The 16218-nt window shown below is 43.3% G+C and overlaps 1 protein-coding gene across 12 annotated transcripts in view; it reads right to left on the reverse strand.

Annotated features, from left to right (window-relative positions):
• Positions 1-16218, reverse strand: part of Aig1 (androgen-induced 1) — a 222909-nt gene that overhangs the window by 184581 nt on the left and 22110 nt on the right. The window lies entirely within an intron of this gene.

The raw sequence follows: 16218 nt of genomic DNA on the forward strand, positions 1-16218 counted from the left end.
GAAATGAATGATCTAAGGCGGGGTAGAAACCTCCGATTGAAATTAAACATTTACTACAACATTGTACTAGAAGACAAAGCCAGCTGGATGTCTGCATTATGACACCTGAAGAGAATATGTCCCAAGCCTATTTACAGAGCTCACGCTATAACGGAAGCTCTCATTTTAGACAAACGTGAGTAGTCGTCTTTTTTAAAAAAATGCTACTCCCATCCCCTCTCTCCAAGGCTGAGGGATCATCAAAGAAGATGGGCTGGGAAGATTGTCAGTCAGAGATGGGGGAGGAACGAGGTAAAGCATTGCCTTCCATTCCGGACAGCCCTACTGACTCCTGCAAACACCTTCACAAGATCATGCCAGTCAGAAATCCGGCATAGATGGGGGAGGGGCTCATAAAGTCATGCCCTTAGCTAAAGCAGTTGAGTGGATGGCCACACATCCCTGCACACACAGGCAGCAGTGACTGAAGGGTTGCGGTGGTTTGAATGTCAAGAGCCTCATGGGCTCATATGTTTGAATGCCTGGTCCGAAATTGGTGGCGCTTTTTGGGAAAGATTAGGGGGTGTGGCCTTGTTGGAAAAGGTATATCTCTGGAGATGAGCTCACAGCATTCCTAAGGAGTTCTCTCTCTCTATGTCCCTCTGTGTGTGTGTGTCTCTCTCTTTGTCTCTGTCTCTCTGTGTCTCTCTGTCCCTATCTCTGTTTGTCTGTCTCTCTGCCCGTGTCTCTCTGTCTCTATCTGTCTCTCTGTCTCTCTGTCTGTCTCTCTCTCTCCCTCTCTCTCTGCACATTGTGTTTGGGAATCACTGGACAAACTCATTGAAAAATATAAGCAAGCCGGATGGAGTGCTTTTTTTTACAGGTTACCTTCATCGTGGTACTTAGTCATAGCACTGCAAAAGTCACTAAGACAGTGAGTTCTAAAAAGTTGGGAGGGATGGGGAGGAGTCGGAGAGGGCATGAGGGCACACACAGTCAAAATACCTAAATGCAATTCTCAGAGATAAGATTTTAAATGACACTACCTTAAAAGACCTGCCTTTGGTCTGCCAAAACAGGGAAATTGAATAAATGATTCAAAATGAAAAGAAAACAAAAACAACAAAACAAAGCAAGGAACCCCACTGTTTCCATTTTTTTTCTTCTTGGGACATTCTCTCTCTCTCTCTCTCTCTCTCTCTCTCTCTCGCACGCACGCACGCACGCGCACACACACACACACACACACACACACACACCTACATAGACTCAATAGAGAGAACGTTAATTATCTAACTGAGGCATGCATTAATTTACAGTTCACCTCTGCTGTTTCTACTCGCTGGTGAGGTCTAGCAAATGTGGGGAGACTGTGTGCTCTAATCCCTTAGACTTGGGTATTTGTCTGCCACGGGAGTGATAGAAAGCTGGCCATGAAGAACTCAATGGAGCACAAAAATCCACCCTGATTCAGAACAAATTTCTACTGTAAAGGCTGAATTAAATGGCTACCTTAGGTCATTAGTACTTACGAAATCAAATCTTTCCAAAGTGCGATAGAGATGCTGTGACCATTGTCTCCTACAGTTAACCAGTTTTACGTTCCCAAATCGATTACGAGTGCAATCGTTCACAACAGCCACACTTTCCTTGGACCAGAGCATGGTGGTGAGAACCATGAAGTAGAACAAACCAATAATTTGTCAGTTTCCTGAAGTAGGGTCGACGTTGTGTATGCTGAGTGCAACCAGGCAGCATACCAAGGCATAGCTAAACGAAACTTCAGACGGGGAGGAAATACATCCCCTGGGATCTGATCTTACCTACTAACCACCAAAGATAGATTCAGAAATCTGACTTCTTCAGGTAGCAGTAATTTGCTAATGGCTTATTTTTTAAAGGAAACCATTCTCCTCACTTTATAGACTATAGCAAATACTTGAGAGAATGGAAGGCGTTTCTGCAGTGGGAAGACAGCTCCTAGAAACATCTGGTTCCAGCTGTGAGCTCAGCCTCGTAGCACAAATGTTGTTAGTAGCTCAGGCTTTGGGGAGCTCCCTCAAACCCTGCTATTACTAGTCAACCAAAGCCATGGTCATGCTCCAGTTTTCCTCAGAATTTAAACTGGTTTTAGTCTTCTACAACTTGGAATCTATTGTCCTTTTATAAATAGCCAGAGTGGGAGCTTGGAAGGCTACCACACGTGGGAGTAAAGCAGAAGTGTGGCAAGGCACCAGGGTCTGACCACCAGAGATAAATGACTCAGAGAACGACTCCACGCTTAGGAAATTTCTCAAGTCATATCAGGAGACTTAAGATGTTTGGATCTCTCTGTCAGCTCTGTGTCAGCCCTCATGGGCTGTGAGACATCGGTGACCACATCAGGGAATGCTATTCTCTGTGACTGTTTGTCAGCATCCAGTGTCCTGTATGACCAATGCCTAGAAGGAATCTAATGAAGGCCATGATGAGATAGCATTTCTCACTAAAATACAGATACAAATGATTATAAGAACCAAAAAACTCATTGTGGGAACACAACTCAGACAAAGTTGTGAGGAATATCGGATATTTAACAGTGGAGAGAGTGCTGTGCTCTCTTTACTTGGTGACTCAGTTTCCCTACAGCAGTGATTCTCAACTTGTGGGTCGAGACCCCATTGGGAGTCAATGACCCTTTCACAGGGGTCACCTAAAACCACCAAAAAGCACAGACAGTTACACTATGACTCATAACAATAGCAAAATTACAGTTATGAAGCAACATGAAACACAATTTTATGATTGGGGGTCACTGGTCCACAGCATTAGAAAGGTGAAGAGCCACTACCCCACAGACACCTTGGCATAAGTCAGTTTCAGCATTCTCTATTTTACCAGAATTGAGCAATCCACATCATTTTTTGTTTTTTTGTTTTTGTTTTTTTTTTTAATAGTGGACTGAATAAACTGTGCTAGACTTATACAACCAAACTCTCATCTTATAACAAAAAGTTTTCAATCTTTGCAACAAAATTGAACTAGAAACAGAGACAAGAAATCACATATTTCGACACTGTTAAAATAAATCACGAAAGACACAAATATAAGGATGTGTGCACGTGCAGTAAAGCAGGAAGAAACACATGGGGATTGATAACACTGAACTTGGACCGGAGGGATGGCTTGGTGTTGAGACAATTTGCTGCTCTTCCAGAGGACCTGATTCGGTCCCTGGCATCTACTGAGAGACTCACAACGGCGCGTCGCTCATCAGTTTCTGGTGATCCAACGCCGTCTCATGTCTTTGTGAGCACACACATGTGTACACTCAAACGGGCACACAGAAATACACATAAATAACAATAAAACTACATCTATTCAAGTAGCTCTGGAAAAGAAGAGGCTGTAAGAGGAAGGCAGGAGCTTCAACTATGTTGACAATATTTACCTTTTAAAACTGATTATGGAGTACATTGAAACTATATTATTTTTTTTACTGTATTTCAGTTCATCTTTTTAGTATCCTATGCTAATCTTTCAACTTTTTCCTTTTAACTCAACCCCCTTTAGTTTTAAGAGCCTGGTAATTGGGACAGGTCTGGGTGAGCTCAAGAAGTATTACACTATATGCACAAAATCCTACAGGATCATTTTTCTATAGAAAAAGAAAATAGAAATTTAGCTTGGTGCCAATGAAGTGCAAGCATGTGGAAATCACTCATGCATATTATGTAACCCAAGAAGTGAGGAAACTCACCCAGTGGACGGACGTAAGAAAAAGGGTCTCATGTAGCTTTCTACCTACTTCCCACTGAGGGATTCACTACTGCTCTTCAGTTAAAAGCTCTAAGAGGTAGTCAGTGGTACCCTTGCTGCCTTGAATTGACGAACTAACACAAAATATTTGGTTTTTCATGTAAATATGAGTCAGTTTTCTTCAGATACAGATGTGAAGGCTTCTGTAACTATTAGTTACATAGATGAAGCATACCTATTCATATGAGAAATTCTCATTCAGAATGAGAGAAATCTGAGCGTCAACATAGCACCATGGGTAGTAGTAATGTTGTACTTTTGATTTTATATGCTGGGTCAATGTCAAACACGCAGCATCCCCGAAGGGAAAAGACAATCTAAAACCTGCGATACATAGACCACGTTTTATGAACCAGTCAATTAACAATATTGTATAAGATTACCTTCCCACTAGATGTACAAGGCACACAAAAAAATGGATTTTGTGCTGGGCATTGGTCCCATCCTGAGGCCAGGGGATTGTGTACACATTATGTATATAAAAACCCTCCAAAACCAAACCAAACAGAACATCCAAAATCCACTAAAACTCCTAGTTCCAAGCATTTTTGATAAGGCATATTCAACCTTTGTCACATAAAAATAATTGATACTGATAAACATGAGTCTAGGTGAAGGATTTTACATAAACAAATGACTAGCTGATTGGAAGGGGGGACATACTTCTATGGAGTTATCAAAGCAAAAGGAAGAGGAGAAAACCAAAAGAACTTTAAAAGAGACATACAATAGGTAGGAAATAGTAGCTCATATCACAACTTGACAGAGCTAGAAAACCCAGGAGACAAGTGTTTAAGCACATCTGTGAGAGCTTCTAGATTAGGCTAAGGCTGGAGACCCATTCTACATATAGGTGCCACCATACCTTGGGCTGGGGTCCTAGACTGAAACTGAACCAAATAGGAAAAGTGAGCTAGACACCCGCATTCCTCTCCCTCTCCCTCTCCCTCTCCCTCTCCCTCTCCCTCTCCCTCTCCCTCTCCCTCTCCCTCTCCCTCTCCCTCTCCCTCTCCCTCTCCCTCTCCCTCTCCCTCTCCCTCTCCTTCTCCCTCTCCCTCTCCCCCAGTCCCCCCCACACCTCTCCCTCTGGCTGCTTCTTGTCTCTGGCTGCAAAAGTAAACCCTTTCTTACCTTGCTTCTGTCAGAAACATTGTCTCAACCATGAGGGAAGTCATGAATACATATTCTAAATAACTTGCACAATTTGAGCAGCTAATGGTATGCAGAATCGAAGCATATCCTCACTTTATGCAATGTGTCACCCAACACATTTATCGCCTCACAAGTACTTGGAGGCTTCCCAGTGTCCGAGGTCATCCCATTTGCCTCTCTGCAGCTTGTACACAGTGACTTCGAGCTCCCAGAACCCTTATAAGCACTTCTCCAAATGAGAACACACTGGCGAGAAGGAGGCAGGACAAATGGTTTCCTAGAGCCTCAGCTTGAGGAGAAAGAGGTGGAACTTGGTGGGTTGTTACTGGTTCTTTAACAGACAGGCTGGGGATGCAAATATATGGTAACATACTTGCCTGACATGTAAAAGGACATGGGATCTTAATACCCACAACTGGCAAAGAATGGGACAGTCTGTTGTTAGCCTTCATCATCAAAAGATAATTGGTAACACTTGGGAGACATTCCACCAGTCCTTCACCTACAGATTGACTTTTGGTTATTTGCTTAAAGAAACTGTTGGTCGATACTGAGACACTGCTTTGGATTTCTACCACATTTACTAGAGTTTGATTCCCATGAAGAGTTACCAGATCCCACGGGGGGACATCTAACGCCTCAAAGTACTACTTAACACTCACTACACTGCCTACTCACAGTGTAATGTTACATGGAGATGCATACAGAAGTCTTAGCAGGGTTACCTTGAAGAATCATTTGGTTCCAACCATTCTGCAGAGCTGGCATTTCCAAACCGTCAGCTCAGCGTGACCTGGATGTACACCATCTGGCCATGAGTCCTTAGCAGGTTAGACGCTCGTACTGTTTTCCACCCCGCCGAAGTGCAGAGGCCCATTGCATCCTGTCACCCCAAGAATGTATTGATCAGAAACGAAACCATCTCAGGTTACTCTGGAGCCATTCAGTGTTTAATCCTCTAGAACGTTCTCTACAGTCCTTCTTTCTGCAGGATTTCTCCACCTCCTCTTCCTATCCAGAAATCAAGTCTTACTGAATGATTCACTTATGAGTAAGGGCTCATTTTCACCAGAATAAATGTGTACCAACTTTCCATGCATATTTTCACACGATCAATTTGAAATAAAAATCTAGTGGTATTTTCTTTTTCCTGTGGAATGCATTAAATACTTGCCATATTCTGTACAGTGGAGGAAATTCCCTAGACTCCTAGCATTTATTCTTAAACAGATATGATCTTTTTGTCCAGAATATATTTTATTTGACTCCAGTATACCTTCGGTATCTTAAACAAAATGAAATTGTTTCAGAGTATAGTTTGTTCATTAAATTATGTTATTAACTGGTTATTCATTTAAGTATTTCTACTGAACTGAACTCAAGTAAGAGACAAAATAGCACCAAAACAAAAAAGGAAGCCACGTGTGAAGTAAGAAATGTGATCATTATGTAGAGAATTTTAAGAGAGCAGAATGGAGCCATCTTGATCTATTAAGGTTTCCTGGGCTCCCATCGTCAGTGGTGGTAGTGCTGTCCTTCTAAAAGATGGGGGCAAAGGATGTCATGTGGGTCTCAGAGCCCCTGTTACTTTCAAGGTAGCTTTTGCCACAGTACACAGAAGCAACATGGAGGAGGAAGCTCAGGGGGCGATGGGAAGTGGAGTGGCACGGGGCATGGAAGGAGGAACTGGGGAGAGAACAGATGGGAAGGAGGCAGCCAGATTTATCGTGTTATACAAAAAGGCCTGGAGGAGCTTCTACATGAGGACAAGAGCATTAATTAAGGAGGAGATGATGAAGAAATAGAAAACAAAACCTATCTGGGATTTTCTAATTAGAGACTATAAGGGTATAACCTGGCACTGGATGAATCTATATATAATGCAAAGAAGAGAAGATGGGTGGACTGTATGTTGTTTGTTTATTTCTAAAGTCTAAATATATGCAACATATACATGTATGTGTGACATACACATATGTAAAATGAACTGTGTATCTGGAAGACACAGAGATTTCTACCTCACAGAAAAGTCAATAAAACCTTCGAAACCCCCATTGAAGGAATCAGAGAAAGGACTGGAAGAGCTTGAGACTCCATATGAACAACAATTGCCAACCAACCAGAGCTTCCAGGGACTAAGCCACTACCCAAAGACTATACATGGACTGACCCTGGACTCTGACCTCATAGGTAGCAATGAATAGCCTAGTAAGAGCACCAGTGCAAGGGGAAGCCCTTGGTCCTGCTAAGACTGAACCCCCAGTGAACGTGATTGTTGGGGGGAGAATGGGGAGGGGAACACCCATAGAGAAGGGGAGAAGGTTGGCCCGGAAACTGGGAAGGGGAATAACAATCAAAATGTAAATAAGAAATACCCAATTTAATAAAGATGGAGAAAAACATAAAACCTTCGAGAACGTGTTGTGAACTCAAGCCCCTCCTGTATTTTCCCTATCGGTGTCCCTCTCGTCGTATAAAGCCTCGTATCGCAGGAATGGTTGTTGTGTTTTCAGTTCCCAAAAGCTGCAGTGAACTTCTTACTGGAAATCAGCCCCTACGGTGTCTGTGCGGTGAGGGGGGAGCTTCCTGAAGGAGTTGAGCAATTCATGGGAAGGAGAGCCGCGCCATCACCCAGAGGGGCTGTAACACAAGCTCTCTGGGGGGAAGTCCCTCATTCCACATCTCTCTGACGCCTCAGTAATACATAATGTCTCCTGCTGTCACAGGATCAAGAGCGAAGGCCAAAAGCAGCTCATCACCATGAGAGAAGTGACTCACTGAAGAGTCAGACAAGAGAACTCTGCAGGCGTCTCCTGGGAGTTTGTTTCCGGGGTGTTCCTCCCTGGGCATAGCTGAACATCTTATAACCATTGCAGTCACAGGAGTAGGTCATCAGCGGCTTGGAGTCCGTGATCGGTTACATGCTTAGATGCTACTCTGCAAAGAAATCGATGTGTTTAAGAGCACCTCATGCTCTTTACTTCTCCCTCCCATCCAGACTATGTCCATCCGTTCTCTGGCTGGTGAATTATCCTCCCTGACCTATGGAGGCTAGCCTCACCGAGCCAGTATGGACCCATCACACTAATGATTGAAAGTGTCACGTAAATGATATGCTTGAAGCCTGGCCATTTTCAAAGAAGCCTTCACCACAGACTTTTCTGAGGAGATGGACTAACTGCGCCATGAAGCTCCGTGGTTTGCAGGCTGTGATTTAGAATCCCCACCTCTCGTGTGCGCAGACATTTACCTCATACCACTCTGTCTCATTACTGGAAATCGATGGAACGAGCGGTAAGTCACCGCTAGCAAGCGATCCATTTGGCCATGATGAAAAGAATGATAATCCTTTCGGTCAGAAATAATATGCTATGATAAGCAGCTTGGGAAGACAGGCTTGTCAAGTAAATTTGTGACAATGTTTAAGTTCGAGGTGGACAGTCACATAGAGAAGGTGATCCCCAAAGGCGAGGGTGCCATCAAGCCACATTTCATAAAAACTCAGTAAGAGGACAGCAGCCAACTTTCCACAGACTCCCTTCTCTACAGCAAATGATGAGAGAAAGCCCCTAGCCTGCCGGTGTTCTGCCTCCATATGCACGGCTACTGGGAGGATCCTACTCCGATACCGAGGACTACTCAAAGAGTGGAGACGTTTATAGGGTCCATATAAACTGTTAATGCTAGCATGGATCCTTTTGAACCTGGAATTAAAACCACTATTGATTGCTTAAACAAGTATTTATTGATCAACCACTAGCAACAAACTCTAAGTAAACTATGAATGAGAAAATGCAGGCTGTTAAATGATTATGCATTTTGCTGTCTAGGGGAATATGCCCAGACCAGCCTAACCTCCAACGTACTAGTGTCTGCATTTGCTTAATATGTGATATGTAGGTTTAAGCACATTAATAGTGAAGAGTGATTATGAGTGATTATGATTATTTGGGGTGGAAAAAGTGAAAATCTTACATCTTCTAATACCATCAAAGTTTTACTCATCAAGATAGTTTATCTTACAGATGGCCTTGGCACCAGATGACATCATTCAAGGGCTACAGTCTAAAACTTAAACCAAGGAAACACGGGACCTGAGTCAGGATCAGACGGGATCTTAACTGATGGGTGATGTAAAATCAGATAACTTCCCAGAAACTGTGCAGGATGTGTACACAGAAAAAGAATGCAAGTGAAATGAATTAATGACACCAACTAGATAAGAGCCCCTAAGCTCAGAAATGTCTCTCATAAGTATTTTAAATATGTGGCCTGGCCTTCCCAACATTCAGTCTTCATAGTTCAGATGTAGAGGAAGGCAAACCTGTCTCTAAATGCTGACCTCCATCATGGGAAATAGAACCTTCCAGACAAATGTTTCAGGATACATTTTATAAGGTTTTGCCCCGTCTCAGATACTATTTGCTGTTATCGGCTCCAATTGGCGACTTCCCCCACTAGACCGACTTTCAAATAGAACACTCTGGAATTTGCCAGTGAACACGGTAAATGCACACAAGCAGTTGAATCACACTTTCAAGCTTGCTTTCTTGTTATTTATTATCACACAATTTTTATTGTGTAGTTATTTGTTATCTACAGAATATGTGCCTTTAGAGTAAGAGGTTTTTGTAGGTTCAGGGTCCTTTAAGATTGGGACAGTAGGAGACTGAAACCAAATTCCAGACCAAAATAAAAAACTTTTTGAAAGGCCTGGTGGTGGGTGGCGGCGCACACCTCTAATCCCAGCACTCAGGAGGCAGTGGTAGGTGGATCTCTTAGTTCAAAGCTAGCCTGGTCTACAGGGTGAGTTCCAGGACAGACAAGGCTACACAGAGAAACCACTGTCTCAAAAAATAAAAAGCAAACATCAAATAAGAAAAACTTTTTAAAAGGCTAAGGATATACCCCAGTGGCAGAGGGCTCACCTACCATAAACAAGACCTTAGGTTTAAGCCCCAGTACTAGGAAAAGAAATTTTTAAAAAGATTATAGATTTAAAAATTCTATTAATTTAGTATAAAAACCGTCAGATGTTTATAAAGCAAAGACTATGAACTGATTGCTTTGAATAACCAGAAATACAAACTGGAATTTTTCACCTCAAACATCTTTTTGACTAAAGTATTACCTTCTGTATTTGCTATGTTTTATTCTCATAAACATATAATGTGTATGTTCAAATACTGGAAAAAAAAACACTCACTAGCCAAACCTGTACTTGAACAAAACTTTTTTGAAAGGATGAATACACCCATAGTAGACATGGGTTACATCACAAATATACCCATAGCAGATATGGGCTACATCACTAATCTACCCATAGCAGGTATGGGCTACATCACAAAGCTGGTTACATTGCTGTTGCTATAGAAGAAAGAAACAATGCCAAAGTCCTCTGGAGAAATCTTACCAGGCATTAATACAAAATAGTAGCTCCCCTGAAAGCATCATCTATCTGGAAATTTCTAAGAAAAAATAATCAAAAAACTACAAATCGAGAAATAAGGTGCAACTTTAAATTTTAAATTCACTAAGAAATAGTGGTAAGAGCGCTAACATCTCAGAAAACGAACTGTGGAATCTATGCTGACTGGTGGTTGCATTAATTTGGACAGCTACGATCTCTAGAAAAACAAAACAATACTTGTTAAAGAAGAGAAATTAGAAAACACACTAAATCCTACAGCAGAGCCATACTAAGATCTATATTATATGTCAAATATCCCTGGGGGAGACAAGAAGCTGATATAAACTAGTACACTGGGTTAGATTTTACCTCAGCTTGGCGTGTGTTTTTAAATTCTGGCCCACAGATTACTTACCTTTCAAACCCAGCTCCACCATTTCCTTTATAAAGCACAGCTACAATTACCAGGTGCCAAGGATTTATGCTACACATTCCCCACCCTTGGACATAGGAATGTATAATTCCATGGGCTTATCATGGCTGTCATTATTAATATTGTTGTTTTTGATTTTTGTCTGTCTGTCCTGAGGATAGTTGTATGGTATTCATCATTATGTTCTGATGCCCAGGGCATCGACTAGGTTAGAGATCCCGTTGCCGTGAAGAAAGTACTTCTCACTCTCTCAGCTTCCACTCTGTCTTCTGGGAAACAGCCACGCAACGTTTACTGCGTGAATTTCCCAGGAAGATGTGGGCGCTCACACTCGGAAACACCTGGGTTCCAGGTTCCCATTTAACGCTGACTCAGCACAAAGACAATTCGGACTGGAGCAGAGTCTGTCTGCTCCCTCAAAACAACAATGACCACACCAACAAACACAGTGAACATAGCTCAGAAGGTGGTGGTGGCTATGGATCACCTCTTCTTCAAAAACGAAAACAAAAGTGAGAAAGAAATTATACCCTCTCTCCTCATACGCATATGTGGCCAATTTGACATGAATTCCACAGACTCTGAAAAACACTCTGACATTCATTCATGGTCCACTACCACAGACCGCCATGTAAAAAGAGTGGAATTCCTCGATCTGGATGAACCCTCTCGGACTGTTACAGCATCACCTAATCCTGTTCCGTAAGAAGGTTCTGTCCACCGTCCCGCTAACTGGGTAGAATGCATGCGAATCGCCAGCACGGCCGCCGGCCACGAAGGGGACTTCTCAGAGGGAAGCGGTTGTAAAGGTCTCGCGTCGCGGGATTGTGCATCAGAATCGGAGGGGACCAGGTTGAAATCATAGAAGTCAAACTGTACTTTACCATCGCACTTTCAGACAAAGTCACCAAACACAGGGCTGTGTGAGAGAGCCCCCGAGCAAAGAGGACAAGCCATTTACTCTTTCAGATCTCAACTAGGTACCCCGAAAATGCATGCATGTGCTGTCTGTCTTCCACCAAACACACGATGTTTATCTACACGCCGAGCTACTCCTGTTTGCTAAAACTTAATGCCCGTGCGGTTCTCTGCATCTGAAGAGCCGACGAACGTTCTCTGGAGATGAGCTGGCAAAACTGACTGAAGGGCTGCCAGGGCTATTCCTGAGGCGATCGTCACTCTAAGGAGGATCGTCCTCTACACACTGTTTCTCTAGGGGTGCCAGCACACACTTCAGGAGAACTCACTTGACCCCGAAGGTGCTCCTCTCACCACATCTTGAAAACGCCTGTCCTACAGAACTCATCAGATGGCACTATAATTACCTGCTAGGGTTTCTGTTTCATTTTTTCACACTGTGAGAGCCTCGCGGGCTGAGACCAAAGTCATTCATCTGTGAATCCTCAGAGCCTGACACGGTCCCTATTTATGAAAACGCCATAGGATGATACAGTTATGTTCCTTGCCTTCAATAAGGGGACAGTGAGACCAGTGTATGTAACACATTACAGTATAATATATAGTAATGGAGATGAGGGGTGAGAATATGTTTCCCCTATAATAGGTCCTATCTAAGTTGAGACTTGACAAATGACGGGAGTACAGTGAGGGACAAGGATCAGCCTACTCTGGGCAAAGCAAAGCAAAAAGAGAGAGAGGCGGAGTAACGTGAGGAACAGGAATGGGAAGGAACTATGTCCAGAGATGAGCCTGAAGGCACCAAGAGGGATCTCTGTAATGACTAGTATTTACAGCCATAGTAAAGGTCTTTGTGCTAAAGGGAGAACCAGTCTACTGGTGAACATACACAGAGCAGTAGCCCGTTACAGAAATCCTACTGACACTGGGCTGCAGGGTCAAAATATTGAAGGCAGATGGGCCCATTAGGAAGTGGTTCAAGCAAGCCAGGTTTAAGGCTATTTTGGAAGAGAGGAAAGGCGACCAATACAGAGAAGAGGATCCAGGCTACAGAGATGTTAAGGATGCTGAGGGAAATCCTAAAGCAGTCTGCTGTCCATGGTCACGGCTAACAGGGAGAGAAAGAAAAACCAAAAACCACTTTCAGGGTGTGCGCTGTCATGGTTAATCCTGATGGTCAACCTGATTGGATTGGAAGAGCCCAGGTTATGGAAGCACACTTGAGAATAGGCCTTTGAGGATTATATGAGGCTTAGGAAGACCTGCCCCAAGGGCGAGTGGCAGCGGACATAAAAGGCAAAGGGCAGAATAGCATGTGCCTACATCCCCCACTCCCTGCCCTCTCTCCTGCCTCTCTCTAATTGGCAAACTGCTGCAATGCTCTCTCCAGCCTGAGGAACTGAAACCTCTAACATGAGCAATCATCTTTGCCTTGAAGTTATTCCTCTCCGGTATTTGTCACAGAGGCAGACAAGTAACACACAGGCCCAGTGGAAAAGGTGCCCAATCGCCCAAAGCGAACGGCTCACTGGAGTTTCCTTATGATGTGTTAACATTTGAGTCTTCGGGGCCCCGAAATGAAGTAGTCCAACAGAACGTTGGACTGACTCACTTGGACAGTTAGATAGTTCCAAACCAGACTCCAAAATCCACACGACGCTGACCGTCAAGAAAGCCACATGAAACGCGAACTATGAACTGGACATCCGCATGAAGGGCATGAAGGGAGCCCGAAAAACAGCCAGAAGAACTTGAGGAGCAGAAAGAGAAGGAGAGGGGAGACGCTAAGGTAGGCAGGGGGATCTTCGGAAGGACATTTCAACAACCACAAACGAAAAAGGGGGTGCATTTTTTTCACTGGCTCTGGTAAGTAGGAGAGCAATGAGCCTTGATGCTGAGCACAGGTTTAATAGGCCTTCAGAACTAAGCCAGTATTGGATGGGAATTGGATCTGAGAGTCTGACAAACTTCATTCCCAAAGCATGATGGGAAATAAAAGAAAAAAAGGTAGCAACCAGGGGCAACTCCAGACTATTTTATCCCTCGAAGCGTATGTTTTCCAGTCCTTTGAGTAGGATTCATTACATACAGAAGAGATTTTTCTTTCGGCTTAGCTCTACTGACTAGATAGAGTAAATCAAGGACTTAGGAAGGAATGTAAAAGATGAGAACCATTTGCTTTGGTCATTTGCTCAGCATCAATGAACGTGCAGCAGATACTTAAAACATGCACCGCCTTCTTCATTCAGCTCACTGTACGTGATACCCCGAGACATTCGGTGTGCGTCTCAATATAGTATCCCGCCACTCTGCCCACACACATCTGCTACTCTTAAGGACACCCAAGGTTCCATCTGGGCAAGGCACTCGGCATCATACCTACCTCAAACCAACAGCAGAAAAATCTCGCACCTCCTCCTCAAGGTGAAGGACACTTCCTGCCTTGAGTTTCGAAATAGTTTCTCTGTTAATGCGACGCTAAGGACGCCGGCGCAAAGCGGGATTTTGATTGCTAGTGCAGAGAAAGAACCCGAGGAGGAGTCCGGATGCTGGAAAATGAGCAAGACCTCCACAGAGAAAATCACAGAGCGTATGCATGCGAGGTTAGAGACCACCTACAGAGATGGACGAATGGGCTATGCTGCTGGGAAGGACAATGTTGGAAAAGGTCCATTACCCCTAAGTTACGGGTTAAGGTTTCTTTGTTATACCAATTAATAGCTTAAAGTCTTTATTTAAATTGGCAAGCTTATTCTAACATGAAATGGAAACGAAACAGGCCACAATAATGAAGACAATTGTAAGTGAGTTATTCCTAATATAAACAATAAATTAATCAGTCTCTGTGTTTCTTGACTTTATGTTAGTTCCCACTATTGACACAGATAAAGCAGTATTTGTTTAAAGCTGCACCATAATAGGTGAGCAGTTAGATGATCTACCTTAGCCTGCTGTGGTAATCTAGCTACCCCCAGCCCCATTTCCACAATGTCTGCCTGTCATTAATATGGCTCCATGGATTTCAGGTGTGTTCCGTGATCTCTCTCTGGACCTCTTCCTCATGACCTCAAATCCTCTGGCTGTTCTGAGTCTCCCTCTCTCCCTTTCCTCTGGTTGGTTGACATCCCGCCCTATTCTCTATTCTGCCCAGCCGTTGGGTGATCAGCTACTGAAAAGGCAGAGAATAAATGGTAAGACTTATTTACACAAACTGGAGACAGGAGATTCTTGGTATAAGCATGACAATGCTGTGTCTAGACTGAAACAAGACACGGGGGCAGAGAAGTCTGCATTTGAATAACACAAGGGTAATCTTTGCACAGTGTACGAAAACATTATGCCTACGTATCATCTTTAAGAACAAAGCCGGAGGACGAACGTGATGGACCTTCAGGTCTGAAGTCAGAGACTAGTCAATAACTGTCATTAGTGCAAGGATGGAGAAATAGACGAGGGGATCAGAGTTCAGATGCTGATTTACAGTAAAGTTACCAGGGAACAATGGAGGGTCACGGGAGAAAACAATGGCCCCTGACCCCCCATGTCACACCATACGCAAAAACACTGCTAGATGTGCAGAGATAAATGTAAGATAACAAAACTTCTGGAAGGCAGCACAGAGAAATTCCCTCATGGTCGCGAATAAGATAAACACTACATAAAAGGCAAAAAATACATAAAAACAAAAAAGATAAGTCCTCACAACAATCACAATGATGAAGTAGATTGATAAATTTGGCTTCAACAAAGTAAAAATGTCAACTGACCCAAAGACAGCATCAATAGGGACATTGAGAGGGCTTAGTAGGCAATGATCCTGCTTTGCAAGCATGCAGTCCCGAATTCCATCTCTAGAACTTCTGTAAAACAAGCCTGCTACTGTCACTCACATTTGTAAGCTCAGTTCTTCGAGGCAGAGGCAGGAGGACCGCCTCCAGAGAGCCTAACCGAAACAGCAAGTCCTGGTGTTGCCTCCAAAACAACATGGTGGCACCAAGGAATAACCCTGAGGTTAACCCCAGCCTACACATCCACGAGTATACATGTACTACATATGTGTGCCTATATCCACACACATGCATGTGTCTGCACATACACAGACACACACACACACACACAGACACACAGACACACAGACACACACACACACACACACACACACACAAACAACACACACAGACAGCACACAAGTGGAGGGTCAGTCACAGTGGTGGAGAAGTAAACTACCGTATGTATGTATCTGAAAAGGGTTCCCACCCTTTATTTAAAAGTAGTTTTTTTACAAACCAGAAACTGAAAGTGAGACAATTCAACTTTCTTTTAGTGGAAAAAGGGTTCAGCGGGCATTTCACAGAACGGGCTACTCGAATGGCCAGGAAACAAATAAAAACCTGTAACAGTTGAAGTAATCAGAAAACAGTCAAGTCAAAACTAGAATAAAGGATTACTGAAAACCCATGGGAATAGCCGGCATATTTTTAGGCAAATTTAAAAAAAATACTTATGCCACAAAATGTTGTTGAAAATA

Source organism: Rattus norvegicus, chromosome 1 (genome assembly GCF_036323735.1).
Source record: "Rattus norvegicus strain BN/NHsdMcwi chromosome 1, GRCr8, whole genome shotgun sequence".
NCBI classification, from domain to species: Eukaryota; Metazoa; Chordata; class Mammalia; order Rodentia; family Muridae; genus Rattus; species Rattus norvegicus.